The sequence below is a fragment of the Branchiostoma lanceolatum genome, chromosome 8 (genome assembly GCF_035083965.1).
Source record: "Branchiostoma lanceolatum isolate klBraLanc5 chromosome 8, klBraLanc5.hap2, whole genome shotgun sequence".
In the NCBI taxonomy this organism is placed as follows: domain Eukaryota; kingdom Metazoa; phylum Chordata; class Leptocardii; order Amphioxiformes; family Branchiostomatidae; genus Branchiostoma; species Branchiostoma lanceolatum.
This window is the reverse complement of record NC_089729.1, coordinates 1959606-1974069: the sequence shown is the minus strand read 5'-3', so window position 1 is coordinate 1974069 and position 14464 is coordinate 1959606. Positions and strand designations below refer to the sequence as shown.

Sequence of the window (14464 nt, the reverse complement as noted above, 5' to 3'; positions counted from 1 at the left end):
TACAGATCCATTGTTTTAGATTAGTATTAGGAGTCCTGTCAGTGTCATCGTATGAACGTTACCATGTATTTTGTATCTATATGCCTGTACTTAGCCCGGGATAGGGCATGAAAGTACAATAAAGGTTATTATATTCTTTGGAAAATCGTGGATAAATGCACAAATGTCCAAATGTGTACCGTCACGGATTTCAGCTGTCTGTAACAGGACAGGTTACATTATATCCTTGTCGCCGGTCTGTGTTAGCATAGCTTTGCTGAATATCGCAAAAGAAAATAATCGTACGCCATACAGTAAAACCCGTACCAGTGACCACCTCTACTTAAGGACCACCTGGCCATTGATAAACAGTCAAACCTGTACTAGTGACCACCTCTACATAAAGACAACCTGGCCATTGATATACAGTCAAACCTGTACTAGTGACCACCTATATAAGGACCACCTGGCCATTGACATACAGTCAAACTTGTACTCGTAACAACCTCAACATACGGACTACTTGGTCATTGATATACAGTCAAACTTGTACCAGTGACCACCTCTACTTAAGGACCACCTAGCCATTGATATACAGTCAAACTTGTACTCGTAACAACCTCAACATACGGACTACTTGGTCATTGATATACAGTCAAACCTGTACTAGTGACCACCTCTACATAAGGACCACCTGGCCATTGATATACAGTCAAACTTGTACCAGTGACCACCTCTGTATAAGGACCACCTGGTCAATGCGACCACATTTTGGTGGTCCCTTCGATGATTTCCCCATTGATACAAGCATTAAGAATCTTGTCTGTAGGGACCACCTGTCCACATAGCCCAGATTTTATCTGTCCCCTGAGTAGAATTCTTGTGCAGGTTCGACTGCACATGACTAACTTATAATCTTATGTTACAGTAACCTACAGCTAACCAGTAGCCTGTACAATAAAAGTTAACTTGACTAAAGCGGAGCTGAGGAACCCTAACCTGGTTTCGCAGGGAACGGAACTCCGGTTGCTCCCGTGTGTCGCCGCGTGTAACGCCGCTGTAAACGCGCGGTGTTTGTTCCCGTGTGCCCTGTGGCCTGGAAACCATACCATCGCCGGAGCTCCCCGGTGTCTCTACGGCGCTGGCAGTGATGGCTGCCCGCCCAGACAGATTAGCCCGCTCGGTGATGGGTTTACGGGCTTGACTTAAAAACTCTATATACCAGCAAAGAAGAAAGGCTGACAGAAACGGTTAAATACAGCAGACTGGGCCCGGTAAAACACTCCTAAGTCGACCTGTAGAGACTGGTGACCAGGCTAGTAACGCCGCTGTAAGCGCGCCATGTTTGCTCCCAGAGTCATAAGTCATGGGCCATTGTAGATACGTCTGAGCCGGGGTGGCTAAGGGTCGATCATGGGGTGTTAATGAGGGCGTGATGGCGGCTATATATCGGCTCCTTACGTGTGCGCGCTACACAAACACGGGGGTGAATACCGGGCACATAACAAAGCTTCCATAGCCTCCATAGCAGACGTACCGACGGGTCCTTACGTGTGCACGCTACACAAACAGTCGAGTGAATACCGGGCACATTACAAAGCTTCCATAGTCTCCAGCAGGCTTGCCGACGGCTCCTTACGTGTGCGCACAACCGAACTACGGAGTCCGACATGAAAACGCCTCCTTAGCAGACTTCCCAGTGGCGGTATATGTCAGCTCCGTACCGTTTGCATACAACTCAAACAGTCGAGTGAATACAGCACGTTAAAAAGCAATAGCCTCCATAACAGACTTCCCGGTGGTGCTATATGTTGGCTCTGTACATGTGTACACAACACGATTACAGGCGTGAATACGGAGCAGCTACAAAACTTTCATAGCCTACAGAGCTGGCTCCTGTCTGTTCTTTGTACGGCTGGTCAGGCAGAATGGTTCAGAATCTCGTAATACGAGTCTTAACAAAAAAAATTAGAAAAAAAATTAGATAAAAATACTATCTTTCCACCGTTAGGTCTTACTCGAAGTCTCCGCTGGGAGAACTCCTAACGGTCTTAAGCTAGTTAGTAAGTTACTATATTAGTTGTCGAGTGAGAAAAAACGGCATTATCAAACGCCCTCCGTGAAGTCTGCTAGAAAGGCTATCCCGTGTGTAAACACACACCCTAGCGGGCACCTAAAACACACGTATGAATACAGCACCCTACAAAAACAACTGTAACACAACGGGCGAACACGGTAAGAAAACAACCACTCAGAAAGGGGCGGGGGGGGGGGGGCGAGAGGACCTGACCTCTCCTCGCCTTTTCTTTTCACCAGGCGACATTCTTAAAGACGCTTGTAAAAGCACACTACAGGTGTTCGGTACAGGTGCGATCAAACACTCACCTGGGGTAAGGTGCGGTCGGCAGGAGTTAATATTGTGACGTACAGTTTATAACGTAAGATAGGTTGTCAATGTTGGGTGTTGCAATGCAACTGGACATGTTGAATAAGTTTGTACCAACCAAATAAAGGTGACTGATTGATTGGTTGGTTGATTGATTGATTATCTTTAGAAACAGGAAACGTGATGACGACAGGTATATAGGTACACCTGTTCATGTACATGCATACATGTTAAGGAACCTCGAGGATACAAATAAAGTTCTTCTAAGTTTGCACCAGAGCAAAATTTATTTGACGTGGAAATATAATCAAAAGCGAAGAATCGCCGCCACACAGTTAAGGTTCAAACAAACGCATGAACTCAAGTGCATGTATCAAATCATCCTGTTTGTATCAAAGCAAGATTTCTATTGCGTGAAGATATGACGGAAATTGGTGAAACGCTGCCTCATATCTAAGGTGTGCTCGCCAGGTATGTCAGAATCACAGGTAGCCCACACAGGTGTGAACAGGTAGGTATGTAAACAAGAGGAGAGCCTTTGTCAATGATTTACCTGCGACACCGGTTTGAAGTGTTGGCTCTAGAGCTCGCCGTGTTTTCATCACAAATAAAAGTGAAGTTATCTCATTCCAGGGTCTACGGTTTCTAACGGTCCATAACGGTTGCTATGTGACGGTTGCTAAGGACAGTGAGCTACATATGATGCCCCCTCCCCAGCTAAGTGACGGTGCAATAAAATGTTGAATGCCCAATTACCGTTATCAGAGAAACTAGTATGCAAAATTTCAGATAAACATCAAAGATGATGTGTGACATATGACATGGCATGGTATTGTATTGTACGACATTACGTACTTAGACGACATGGTATGATATTATACGATATAATATAATGCAATACAATACGACAATGTTTGATATTTCATCGTTTAATGATGTGATATGGTATGATGCAATTTTGTTCGAGCATTCTATCTCGCAGCCTAAGGTACATTTACAGTAAGCCACAGTAAGTTTTTAATGATGGTTATCTTTTGTTTGAGTTCTACATTTCAGTTGATCAGTTTAGAAAGATGATTTCTGAATTAATTTTTATGAATTTTGAGTTGCTTGATGCCACTATAGTTGTACGCCATGTTTGCTCGTCCCGGTCACATATCGGGATTATGATTGGGTTGACCCCCGCAACCTCCGCGACAGGTCAGAAGTCAAGTGCGCTTCAGTGCACCAAGTTACACAAACCGCCGCCATTTTGTCGGGACGAGTTAAACTCGATAAGCGTTACCATGGCAACGTGACTCATGAGGGACATGGGACGTGAAATGTAGCGAAATTCTCCATCTGGATGTGACGTTCTCAAGTAACAAGGCGTAGAATTTGACCTTTGTAACTCTCCTCACTTTGACCTCTATTTAAAATAGTCAGTAAGGTCTGACAGATGTTTAAGGTGAAACAATGTTGCCACTAAACATGGCAAATATATGTCGCAGATCAGATACGTTTCAAGTTTTTCAACACCTTCCACTCGAGTTGCTTGCGGAATCAGGAATCACATCCAGAGACGGAGTAGCCTGAGTGCCAGCCTTTTTAGCTTCCGTACGCTACCCAAGCTCCGCTCCTCGCCAAGGGCCATGGGCGAGGAGCGGAGCTTGGGTAGAGTACGGAAGCTAAAAAGGCTGGCACTCAGGCTAAAGACGGAGCGACTAACACTGAAATATGTTAACGAACCAAACAGAACGATCTATAGATTTATCAGCCATATGGACTTTGATAATGTAATCCGTATCTCTGTTTTATTTTGTCTGACCCTTACCTCTTCCTCAATCTCATGACCTCAATGAAAAGCGGACTACCTGTGGATTTGAGTTTCTCATGACTAAATAAAGCTTCAAAACAAACAAACAAACAAATAAGCAAGCAAAAAAAAAAAAATGGGACTGACTAACATCGAAGGGAGGCTATGACATTATCAACCATCGACAAAGTTCTAAACGACAACCTTTCTATACGACGCTTCCACGACTGTCCTAAGACTGTCTTGCGACATATATGAGACAGGGGCCCATACAAGGCTGGTGTGAACCAATTGTGCGACAAACGCGACTGGATTACAAGGGAACTCAAGGACCACGACGTCACACCGAGCGACAACAAAGACTACACCGTGTTTGCAGAACTGCTCAGACCAGCACGCTGTAATTCCTTTTGGAATTCCACTTTTTCATGAGCTTGTTGGTCTTAAGATTACGGTTGCCTTAAAATCCAATTTAACTCAAGGGTATCTAATAAAGCATAGCCATGCAGTGGATCCGAGAAACGGGCTGCGATTTCAGCTGGGCGAAACCGAACTGCTTCAAACAGATAAGACTTTCCAAGAGCTCAAACCTTAACCAGTGCATGTACGATTAACTTGAGGACAATCACGACATAAATACGAGACTAAGAAAAAGGTATATCAAGAAATTCGAGACTTATGCTGTACAGCCACGGTCAGTGACATACATGTATGCCAATTTCTTTTCTTCATGAAACAATATTTGTTTTGGTTTAAACTTGTACGTCATATTAACCTTTCTCCAAACCACAAGCTCGAGACCGCCAGTTTATCTCCTTTCTGATCAGTTTTCCATTAATACCATCTAATCTATATAAGTAAACATTTGAGTCTATATGGCATATCTACTAAGTCTTTGACCGTATTGCCCGGTCACATGCTCTTTGCACAACCCTATCCAGGACACCAGTGACTTTTTCACGTCAGCCAGAAGTATCTAAGCCAAAATTGCTGCCCATGCAAGATATTGATCATGACATATAGCCTTTTGACTTCTTTAAGAAGATTTCAAAGCCACGTCTTTTTACTTCGCACATTGTACATCTTTGACTTTGTTATAGACACGGGGAAGGCCATGACATGCAGGGCCGAAGCTTCTAGGCTGGCCTTGGTGGTTTGGGTGGCCGAGGTAGAGTGGCACCCGACATGAGTCAAGTCAAGTCAATGAACAAGTGGACTTTTGGAAGAATAATGTGAAATTTTTTACAATTGAACGCTAATAGAGATCTTAATAAGCAGACAAAAAAAAAAAATAATAAACAAAGCGAAGCCAGGTTCTAGACCCAAGTCGTGTCCGCGACTACATCGAACCCACTTTTTGTCTACGTATCACTGGCAACCACTCGTATTATCTTTATTTGTATTCAGATACATAGTACAGATACATAGAACAGATACATAAGTACATATACATAGTACAGATACAAATGCAGATCGAGTATGGTGACCGTGTCAATTCCTACATCGGCGTGAGGAGGGTTGACACGGTAGCCTTCGCGTGGATTTGTTTAAGGTGGATGACAGGTTGCGAATCTGAAACCCACACACTTTGGGCATCCGTCTTCCCCAGCGGCACCAATTCGAGGGAGACGTGCTGGTTCTGCTTGGGATGCTTGCAGCGAGCTGCCGGATGACTCTTACACTCGAGGTCCGCCTTGATAACGCCAGCCCGCCTGGCGCTGCTCTCGTCCGCCAGTTGAAGACAGTTGTTGTAATCACCTTCAGCTTGTCAGCCTTGTCCAGCGCTTTGTTATTCATACCTACGTAATCTGTGCGCAAACAGTTACATTTCTACTTAGTTAAGGTTTTAATCTATGAGTTGACTCCATGAAGACGTTGACCCCACAGCTGGTCGGTTATACGTGTGTGTTTCCCACACAGTCATGCTCGCCGTATTCTATCGTCTCGCTTAATACCATGAGTTTTTCTTTGAAAATTCATCTGTATCTGCATAGCCGTCGTAACACACCAGCTTCTGTATCTGTATCTGTATAGCCGTTATAACCGCCCTTGACGTAACACACCAGCTTCTGTATTTGTATCTATATAGCCGGTATAGCACACCATCTGTGTCGGTTGCTGGACTAAATATCCAGATTTCAAATATTTTGACTGTGCAACTCCAGCCTGTGTCATGGAACGAGGTGGATTGTTCATACCTTGACGCAGACTGGAGTTGGACAGTCGAATATCGGGTTAGTCCAATATTTATAAGTTCTTGTTTGGTTTAGACGAATACATCGTTGTCGAAGCATTGTTACAATAATCAAGTCGTTTTGCAAAGCCTTTAAGAAAACTTTGCCCGAATGATGTGTCATGTGAGGATGGGGATCATGTTATAACTGTTGTAAGGACGTAGGACGTATTTGCTACTCTCTCTGCTTAAACCAACAGTCGCCATTGATTTTTCTCTCACGGGTCAGAGGACGGGCGTGTTTCCCGCCATGTACGTACACACTGTCGTGCCACACAGCTGTCAATCAAAACGTTGACTTTCTTTTGAAGTGGGCTTTCTTTTGAAGCCTTCGTGTCAAACGTTCTTCTTTTTAAAAATCAAAACGCGCCTCAGTATATGAAAGGAAACTAAAGCGGAATACATGTGTGTGACTGTGTTTGTGTGTGTGAGTGTGTGTGTGTGTGTGTGTGTGTGTGTGTGTGTGTGTGTGTGTCACTGTGTGTGTGTGTCACTGTGTGTGTGTGTGTGTGTATCACTGTGTGTGTGTCACTGTGTGTGTGTCACTGTGTGTGTGTCACTGTGTGTGTGTCACTGTGTGTGTGTCACTGTGTGTGTGTCACTGTGTGTGTGTCACTGTGTGTGTAGGGGGAGTGTGTGTGGTCAATCTAGGGAATCATCGAATCCTGGACTCCTGAATTGTTAAACCTGTACATAGTGATCATGAAGGTCGTACAGAACCCAGACGACCCACATTTGAAAAAGTACCATGATACCATTCTGAAACACAAGGCTGCCTGTATCACATTGGCTAAAAGCTATCCTTACACCAATATCGGAAGTTGAACTGCCTGAACACACCCCTACAACAGTGAGCCTGCCAAGAACATTAGTCTAAATCGTAACGACAACACATGTCAGTGTTATCATTAGCCTTACATTAACGTGCTTAAAAAGTGTTCTTCTCTAAACCCATCGTACATTACAGGCCATGTGTTCTCCTAGTCAACATTGTTAACTCGCACTATCTGCACAGTATACCCTTGCTATGTATTGTTTCATGTTGCAATTAGCCCTCGGGCAAGAACTTGCAAATACAATTATTATCATTATTATACTATCATTAAATTAGTCTACGGTGTCTGAGGTATTTGCTAGATGGTTTAAAACAACTCCTAGAGTAAGGTATGTAGTCTAGATGTTTCAGACTCATGAGGCCACATGCATACAGCACACATGTTGTCGTCATGTTTCTAGAAGTATCAAATCCACCTCGACACTTGACTTCAAGACATTTCCGGTAAGTTTCAGACCGATGTCTGGAGAATTGCCATACAATCACACTATAACGTACGTCTCCTCACGTTCCACTCACCTGTCTGACGTTCCCTGACGTCGGCACACCTGCGGAGCGGCGACGTTTACGTCCGACACACTGACTGGTACCCGTCGGTATAAAGTGACCTTTGACCCGCCGTGCAATCGCGGCTCCAAGGTACACAGTCCGCACTATTACAAGGCGATACATGTCTCCGCTACCGAGCACCGCGCAACAATACAGCGGACGGCTGTTTGCGTAGGCTCAGCTCAGGGGATACACCGTTAATGCAGGGGGACGGTTGTGAGCTTAGGGGACAACCCGTTAATACAGCGGACGGGTGTTTGTAGGCTAAGCTAGGGGGGCCAACTCGTTGATTCAGAATCATACCATGGGGCGGGGGGTAAGCTCAGGGAACACACCGTTAATACATGGGGGTTGGGCTAAGCTCAGGGGACAAACCGTTAATACAGTGGGATGGGAGTAAGCTTAGGGGACAAACTGTTCATACAGGGGACAGGTGTTTGCGTAGGCTAAGCTAGGGGGACACCGTTTTTTTGAATACAGGGGGTGGAGGTGAGCTCAAGGGACACATCGTTAATACAGTGGGGTGGGGTAAGCTCATGGGGCAAACCGCTAATACAGGGGAACGGGTGTTTGATTAGGCTAACCTCAGGGGACGCATCGTTAATACGGGGGGTGGGGGTAAGCTTAGGGGGCAAACCGTTGATACAGAAGGACGAGGTGTTTTCTGGCAAGGACTGAAAACCACGCAACGACCGTGGCCCTGCTTGCTTTTGTGTCAGAGAACTTTCTGGTTTCATTGTTCCAGAAAAGTTCGAATATATTTTCTGAAATGTACATAAAATGCAATTATAAAGTTATCATAAGTTGAAAATTTGTGAAAAAAAGATGACAAAAAGAGAGAAATTCTGCCCTCGCAAAGAATTCAAATACATGTCACACATGTGCTTTATTATAGGTGCATTAGGTAGCAGAAGTACCTAGCGGATCCTTTTAGTATTGCAGATCTCCGTCGCTTAAGAGAGCGAATTCTATAAAAGCTGACTTTTCAACGAATAATGCAGCAACGTCTTCTTGCGGGAAAGTTTAGTATTGCACCTAATTAGCAACAAGCTGCAGGGAATGGAACATTGGCACACGACAAGTAAATACACTTTCTGAATTGTACGCAAAACAATCAGTTGGTACTACAGTATGTCATAGAAAAATCCGTTGCACTTAAGATCTCGTAAAGAAATTTACTAGTAGTAAATGTTGCACGTGCTTTATTGCAGGCACATTAACTTGCAGCAGCATCTAGCGGATCATTTTATTATTGCAGATGGCCCGTGCTGAAGAGAACGAGTTCTGCAAAATCTGACAATTGAGATCTTGTCAATGAGAAGTGTAGCAGCGTCGTCTTGCGGGTAAGGTTAGCATTGCATTTGCAATAAGCAACCGCAGTTGCGCATGCTGCAGGGAAGGAAAAGTTGAGGCAAGCAAGGGATTGATGATTGAGCAGGACAAGTGACTACTATAAAACAAACGTCCATAAAACAAGCGACACTTTGTGTGACCTTTGGTGTTAAGGTCACCGCAGGGAAACCGAACACCAAAAAGCTTTGCGGACGCCATAACCGTAAATCTCGCGATGTTTGGCGTGATTTTTCAAGGTCACTTCAAAGAGCTAAATGAGTGAACACCTGAAAAAGCGCCACGGAGACCGTAACTATAAATCTCGCGATATTCGGCGTGATCTTCCGTGTCAATGTCACCGCGGGACAAAAGAAAATTGCGCTTTTAACGTCAACGAAGCAAAAAAGATAAGCAGAAAAAGGTTCATAAACGCAAACTCAATAAATCTCGCCGTAACTTCTCGCGTGGTATTTCGCGCGAGCGTCACTGCAGGGCAAGAGTCGATTGTAAAAAACGACACAGCACTAAATCTCGCGATATTTTGCGTGACCTTTTAACATCACCGCGGGAAACAGATTAGCGGGAAAAGCTTCCCAGACGTGGTCGTCATAAATCTCGCGGTACTCTACGTGACCTTAGGTAGTTACGTCACGGAGTAAAGCCACAATTGGAAACACGTCACAGCCCCACAGTCACACGCCCCGCGACATGCTGCGTGACCTTTCGAGTTAACGTTATTACACCTGAACTAATAGATAAAAAAACACTGAAATGCGCCATTATCGTCATACTTTTTCCCTTAACGTCATCGCAGGATGGGCGACGATTGGACAAAAATCCGAAGCTGTTTTGGGGTACTTTGGGTACCTCGCAATGTTTTGTGGTGACTTTCAACACCAGAACTGATGAAAATGACACGAAAACTTCCTCTGTCATGTATACGTATAAAAGAAGTTACTCAAGCAACTGGGTAGAGTTTGGAAATAGCCTTTTCTAATCTCCGACGGTTTTGACCTTTTCAAAAATCTATCCAGTTGCTTCAGTAACTGTTTTCTCGATGTCTAACCTTCACCCACGTCTGTCATGCACTGAAATTCTTGTTTCTTTTCATTGTAACTTTATGTTCACTGTTTTCACAGTCACCTCTGTACCGTGAACTTATCATCACCGTGAAAAACATGTTGTAATTACTTATGATTCCTTCGCACATCCGTTGTGTAAATCACTTGCCGCCACCGTGAAGTTAAAGTTCAGTGCAAATGTCCATTTTCTTTACACCGTGAAGTTTTGAAGATAAAGTGAATCACAGTATACGTTACTGCAGGCCAAATGACAATGGAATAAAGACATTACTGTTGTCAGTCATAAATATCATGCGTGGTATCTGATGTAAACTTCACCACAGGATAACAGATAAGCAAGATTAGGTTCCTATGTCTAATGATCATAAATCTCGCGAGACTCTGCGTGACCTTTCGTGCTAACTTTCCTGAAAGGAAACCAGCATAGCAAGTGGAAAAAAGTTCACGGATACCACGGTCATAAATCTCGCGATACTTTGCGTGACCTATCGTGATATTATTTGTGTTGCTACTTTAGCCTATGTTTATTCATTTTTTTATTATTTTGTATCATCCGTTGCAGTATTTATCGTTTGTCGTTGGATCCGCGGTTTAAATGTGTATCTGTTGTTGTTTAATTTGTCATGTATATGTACTGATTGAAATGCAATAATTGTATCAAATACAACAAAGGTAATTGATACGCAGGAAACAAATGATACAATGTAACGTTAACGACATGTTTGTTAAAGTCCGAAAACCCGATGGCGAAATATCTAACAATACACACTGCATGCAACTCAGGGGTTAAAGCTGTTCCTAGTGATAACACAGTTTGAAGTTATAGGCAAGTTTTTTTTCTACTTTATAGAAAGCGAACGAATACAGAGGGCTTCCCCGAAATAAAAGAGAAATTTGCGTATTTTCAGAAAGCGTGCCCTTTTCTTCAACGTCACCACAGGAAAATCCATGACCAGCAAAATCTTTTATTTATTCATAAATCTGTAGGGTGACCAGCAAAAACTTTACGGACACAAATCTCGCGATACTCTGCGTGACCTTTCGTGAACTCCCATCCGTGGATCGAGTGGCCTTCCTAATCCCCCGGGACGCTAATCGATGTCGCTGGAGGGATTAATTCCCGCGTTACGGAGCCAAGCTGTGTACAAAACACGGTAATCCGGGGTGGAATGGGAAGTGTCACTCTCACCACAGACATCGATGCATCACCCTGATGTACAGCAGACCTTCTGACCGGGGGCAACTACATGTAGGTCATGTATACCAGTAACTGCGGCTATATAGAACACCTTTTAGCTTCTCACCTAGACTCTACCAGGCATCCCTATGGGGCGTATGACTCGTAGACTTCGGCAGAACCACGGTACGGTTAATGAAATAAGCGCCTGCGAATAAAACCCCATGGTGGCGAAACTCTGTTGAAATATTCTCCCTGTCTGAGCCGGCGTGGGGTAGTCTTGTAGAAATTACTTCTGACCGAGGGCAACTGGCTACTTATCGGTCTGGGTTGTTCACCAGTGTGGCAGACAGGGACATACAACCACTCCACAAAATGAGATCTAAAAGCTGAACGCATCTTTGGACGACCCCTCCTTCTCCCACCAAGGACTTTCTAATCGAACGTATCACAATGGCTCCCACCAACGAATCCATTAATTCATCAATTTTAATTTGTGGCAAAGGTATGCAGAGCCTTAACGCCTTCGAAGCTTCACTTTCAATGAATAAGATAATCCACACCAGCGAGTCGACTTGCTCGGTCCATCACCGCTGAGGGGTTTAAAGGTTCCAGGGTTCACCACCGACGTGATCAAAGGAGATACAGAGCTTTCTCACAGTCGTCATACACCTGAGAGAAAGCTCTTTATCTGTGACATCAAGACAAGGGCAGAGATTGATAACATGTTGGCCTTTTGCTGGCAATAAATAAACCCGGTCACCCTTGTCCCGTTCAATGGCGCACAGGATGAAACAACCCAAGTGTATCCTTATCTATTCTCGGTGCCGTCTTGTCCATTAGATCTGGGACAAAACAGGTGAGCGGCTTCCTGTACCCCTGTCTCGTATGAAAATATCTATACAATATTTTGTAGGGGCAGGGAGGGGGGGAGAGAGAGAGAGAGAGAGAGAGCGAGAGCGAGAGAGAGAGAGAGAGAGAGAGAGAGAGAGAGAGAGAGAGAGAGAGAGAGAGAGAGAGAGAGAGAGGGGGGGGGGACAAAGACTCTGCAAGAGAGCCAGACAAACCACGGGTGAAGAAATGCAGCACAGGCAAAAAAAAACAAAAAAAACAAGCACTTGTTGCATAAAAGTTAGAAATAATGATTCATCTACGCTTCTTAATGCCTCATTGATGTTCCATCATGAGCGATATAAACTTTACAGATCAAGATCAACAGACTCCTCATCATAGGACGCCAAACATTCGGGGAAGTTTCGTTCCAACAGATTGCCTACATGACACAACTCCCTCCGTCATCTACCGCCGCAAACAATTACCCCTGTCTCCCGGGGCCCGTTACCTGCAGGCTGAGACACCGGTGATCTGTTAGCCGGGAACTAATCGCGCCGTAATTGCAGGAACAACAGCCGCCAGGAGACTCGGAGCACCCACGCGAGAAAGCGATACTAATTTCCTAATGTTGGAACTGACATTTAATCTTCGATTTTCTCAGGGGAGGTTTGCGTTATTGATTCCGTGGTTAACGTTACAGTCTTTTATGTAACGTTATAAGCTGTTTTCATTCGTGTTTCTGACTCGCCTGTGGTTGAACTTTCACCAAGTTGGTGTTCTGGTTTAAAGTTTAAATGTTCCAAGCAACCCTGATATCTGTAATGCGAGTAGATGGGTGTAGAACTGTTGTCGGATCGCCGCCGGATGTAAATATCATCGGTCTTCATAAAGTGAAAAATCGTCTCCCGCTAGTGACGTCACAACCACCCCTGAAGTCCCCGGATGACGAATGGAGAGCTGTCCCTTGTCGTTTCGCTGCAGTATTAAAGGCGACACAAACTCCACTTGACGGATAGCGTCCGCACGTCCACTGATTCCAGTATGTTTCGTGAGAACACACACGCGCACACACACACACACACACACACACACACACACACACACACGCACACACACACACACACACACACACACAAACACAAAGTCTGTGCTACATTCAAAGATTGGAAATTGCAGCATCGAAAAATGTGTCATCAAATTGCAATTAGAATGAGTCGATTGACCGTGTGGCCTCTAGGGGTTGAGGCGGGGGGCGCCATAGACTTTCTGCAACTTTCTGATCCACTGCTCACCGAGTCACGCGTTCTATCTGCATAACGTGACGTCACAGAATAAGTGGATTGCTCATTCCTTGACGAAGACTGAAACCAAGGGCATTACATAATGTCCTTGCTGGAACTGATCAGTCGAAAATTTGGGCAAGCCCATTTTTTGTGTTGGAAATTACTCAATTGTGAAACGATTTGTATGACGACTTATGCCATGTAGCGAAATGACTGTAGCAAACTGGCCATGTAGCGAAACGACCGGTTACCGTTCAACTTTGTCTCACTAAAAGAGAGTTCCGATGAATCGGCCCAAGGCCATATTGATTTGATTATTTGGAGGACATCCGCATCAATTTTCGTCCGTTTCTACTCTGTGAATCACATAAAGGCAGCTGTAAAATGAGAAAATATATGCTGTAAATTAAAAAAAAACGGAAAACAGATATGAATGTCGTAGAAAGTCAATTCCAAAGTCAAAGAAGAAATTATAAAAGAACACAAAGGAAGAATCCATTATCGGGTGAACCATCATCATCATTCCAGGGTGTTATCACTCCTTTGGAGGAACCCCTAAAAACCATGCTATGTGTTTAGTTTTGTTCATACTTCCTGACAACGCAGATGTCGCCATGGCAACTTTTTTGCTGCAAAATTTCTTTTTTTATCCACACGCTCGCATCATTTTTGGGGTGCCTGGAGGATGTCATCCATATTATCCAATCAACATGGCCCAATCAATGCTGCATGTTTCCAAGTCCAGATGGTGCACGGTTATACGATCGCGTCACAAACACGTGCTAATTGGACCTGTCTGTAATCAGACCCCGAACAAGAAAACAGAACATGCGGTAAACGCTTCTGTAAGAGTTCAATGAACTCTAAAAGTTACATCCGAAGTTGTGTTTCGTCATCAGAATCGGCAGGTTATTACAAGCTCAAAAATACAACTCACTCACTCACTCACTCACTCACTCACTCACTCACTCACTCACTC

At 44.2% G+C, this 14464-nt stretch overlaps 1 protein-coding gene across 3 annotated transcripts in view; it reads right to left on the bottom strand.

Moving 5' to 3' along the window:
* Positions 1 to 7896, bottom strand: part of LOC136440019 (ras-associating and dilute domain-containing protein-like) — a 58485-nt gene extending 50589 nt beyond the window's left edge. For 2 of the 3 annotated variants that reach the window (XM_066435760.1, XM_066435762.1), the window contains exon 1: positions 7748 to 7895. The gene's annotated coding sequence lies outside the window, so the exon portion shown is untranslated. Of the gene's footprint in view, positions 1 to 7747 lie in introns of all 3 variants that reach the window. The other variant, XM_066435763.1, reaches the window with a different exon arrangement.
* Positions 7897 to 14464: the final 6568 nt, after the last annotated feature.